Here is a 3618-nt window from a genome sequence, read left to right on the forward strand (position 1 = left end):
AAAGAGTGACTTTACAGTGGGGAAATCTAACAAACACAACTTCAGTAAGGTCAATACCAAAGTTATACATCATGTTGACAGTATGTAGCCTTGATACTATGTGATTCTAAATATGTGTGCAGTTACGTGTAAATATTAGGTGCATACACGGGGGCATGGAGAGAGTACAAAATACACAGTCTAGCGAACTTGACAGAAAGCTATTCTCTTCCTGCTCTCTTGTAAGCTGCTTGTGTACATTTAGATAAATCATTTAATCTCTGGTCCTTAGTTTTCTGTGAAATGAATGAATAGAACTCTAAGTGTTCTAAAGCCCCACCTAGCTCTATTATTCTACTTATTTATAAAAAGATGTAACCCTCAGAGAGATTACAATGCACATGAGAAGACAACACTGAAAAAAACAAAACAAATTTAGGAATGGAGCTTAGGTTAAGGGCATATTCTGTGGTTTTATACTCTGAGGACTCCAGAGAAACTGAGCAGCTTTACTGGCTAACTTTCCTCTCTCCATTTGATAAAAGGGACCATGTCATATTAATGTTTACACCAAAATCAATGCCTAGAAAATGACGATGATGATGATGATAGTTGCAGTGAAAACTGAGAATAACTTCTATTATTGGGTGACGGCTTTCGTGTCAAGCACTGCATTTGAGTTTTGAATTTGAACCAAGTTGTCTATGTTTATTTTATTTTACTTATCTGTTCAATACATTTATGTGCCCAATACATGTCTGTTATAGTTTAACTGAGGGAGTTCATTCTATAAAATCTTACTTAAAAAAAAAAAAAAAGTAATGAAAATCTAGAAGGAACAAAAAAAGTCACATAAATAGGATATGCGTGTTAAGTAGAACTAATGGATAAATACCATAGATAAACATGGAGATTCTCTCTCTTTATCATGTTATAATACATTCATAATACTATTTTTCAAATCTTTGTGTCTTTCTGGTATTCACTTTATTCAGCCTCTCTAGAACTATATCAAACAGGAATCAGCAAATATCACAGAAGTTAAATGAACACCTCTTATGTTTTCTTCCTTACCTTATTCTCCGTCAAAGGTTATACTTTCATTGATAATTTCCTATGGCATACAAGTGAAAAGCTTTCTTCGATTTGTACCTTAAATTCCTTTTTAATGGTGATATTTGATGAGTTACATAAGAGAGACTAATTGAAAGCAAAATTTTGTCCTTAGTCAGTAAAACATTTTTTTCTTTATGCACCAAAGAAAGGTAGAAATGTCATTGATAATATTTTGTGTATTTGTTTCACAGTCACTATACTCTTCAGCTTAATCCACAGAGAAAACCACATTACATTCTTACAGAGAAAAATGTTATATTAGAGTGATAGTTCCCTACTATCTCTTTTATTATTTGCTGTGAACTTCTTCAAAATCTTCAACTACTCAAACACAATTTAGTCTTCTAAAACAAACTACAGCTATATCATAGTTACCTTTCATACATGTAAGATGCGTTTCACTTTATATATATTTATACACATATTTTTTTTCTGGTTTGATAACTATTAAACACACATGCATACAAATTTGTCCTGGATATATGCGCATGCATTCAAGACAAATTGTAGTAAGTACAGCATAGATTATTATCTTTGGAATTTGCATTTCCTCACATCTGTACTGTGGTATTATAAGCTTTATAGTAATAAACACAACATACTTTCAACTAAAAAATCTTAAGATTAGTGCCTTGTAACATCAGTTACAATGTAAATATATTTTGAAAGATACAAACTTAGACTTCTGTTAAAGGAGAATTAAATAATTTGCATAAGCCTTCTGAGAATTATTAAGAAAGCTGGACAAAGCATTAAAAACATTTGCTTGAAGGCATCATAGAGTTAACAAAATAATTACAAAGGCAGGATTTGGGGACTGATAGGTAGGATAGCGATCCAGAGAGGTGAGCTGAGCATTTGAGTATGATTCAATCCTGAAAACAGTTCCTGATTCCACGCGCCACCACTGAGAAATTGAGAGGACGAAGCGAGATATTTACCATTCTTGTAGATATAGGGAGAAAAATATTTGCAGCCCATAGCCTGATAAATAGGAACTGATGTATTTTGCTTTCAGCTGGGAATCTGGAAATTTTCACCCACAAAGTAAAGTGGAAGTATAAGGCTCTGAACACAGTTCACAGCTCAGCTGTTAATTCTGTCAGTTCTAGAAATTAGATTGATGAGATCTTGGATTGTTAGTGTCATTTTTCTGGCAGAAGCAAATGTAAATCCTCTCTATAGAAAACACCATCTTCTCAAGCCTCAAATTCTCGAACAGTATCACAATTATTATCACACACACACACATACATGCACACACACACACACGCCAGGCACGTAAGGAGAAAAGACAAAAACAAACGATTTCAGATATAGAGCAGCAAATATTGGTCCTCGAAACACTTCCTAACACACACCCAAGAAAATCTCCATTTCAGAGTCTGCTTTATGAGGAATCCAAGTAACAACTGTTGGTGCTACAAAATTGACATGAAGATGAAATTATGGAGCTGGGATACTTGCTGTCTGGCAGGCAATGAAGACCCCATAATTAGAGTGTGGTAGATTACAGAGAAACCATGCGACAAGGTAGCTTATATTGTAAAATTTTCACTGTTGGCAGTGAACTGAGAGAGGGTCCTAGTGGAAGGAAATGCCCTAAGATGTGTATTGCAAGTGTTTGGGAATTATGTGAGGACAGTAACTATAAAAACAATAAAAATGGGATTATTTTTGCTAGGGGCAACTAGTCTCTTGGTAGCATATACAGAACTCATGTCCTGCAGCCAGAAAGCAGAGAATGTTAAAAAGCGGACTAAGATTAAAACTCCAGAACAACCAAAGAAGGTTAAATTTGAAACATAGATACTCTGCTGTACCAAAGACAGGATTCTGGCTGGTAAAAGATGAAAACTTTAATACTTGGTGCGGAAATATTATTTTAATTCCCCAAATTATCTGTATCATCTGAGCCTGCGGAAATGACAAATTCATCATTTCTCTCAGTCAACCAAATGATTAGAAAATAAATAAAAATTTTGTCTATAAGAAATCAGATGTCTGTGTTTAGCTCCTGTATCAAGCCAAATGGAATTTAAAAAAAAAATCTATCATTAAACACTAGTCATCATCAAAGTTGCAAGATACTTCACATTGAGAGCTACAGGAAACAGGCATAGATAAAGATAACAGCAGATTCATATCATCAGTCACTTCAGGGAGTACACTTATTGAATAGAATGGCGGGAATATTAGCCAACAGACTGTATAATGTATTTTTTTAATCTCCCGCTACTTTTTCTTTTTTACTAAGCATATCTAATTAAATTTTTTTTTTGTAACTTAAAAGCTGCAACATCTGTTTAAATGTTTCTCAAGATATAGCGACTAATGGTATGATGAAGTTTTGTCCATTCTTAAGTTAGTAAACATTAGTGATTTTGGAGAAAGCAGCACCGTTGTAAACTCACCTTATGAGTCTGTACATTCTGAAATAGAACACAGAAACTCAATTACCTAGATTTCCTTATGGCTAGGATACTAGCATGCAATCTGGGATCCACAAATGTGGCATTTTTT

Source organism: Pteropus alecto, unplaced genomic scaffold, assembly GCF_000325575.1.
Source record: "Pteropus alecto unplaced genomic scaffold, ASM32557v1 scaffold306, whole genome shotgun sequence".
Taxonomy (NCBI): Eukaryota; Metazoa; Chordata; class Mammalia; order Chiroptera; family Pteropodidae; genus Pteropus; species Pteropus alecto.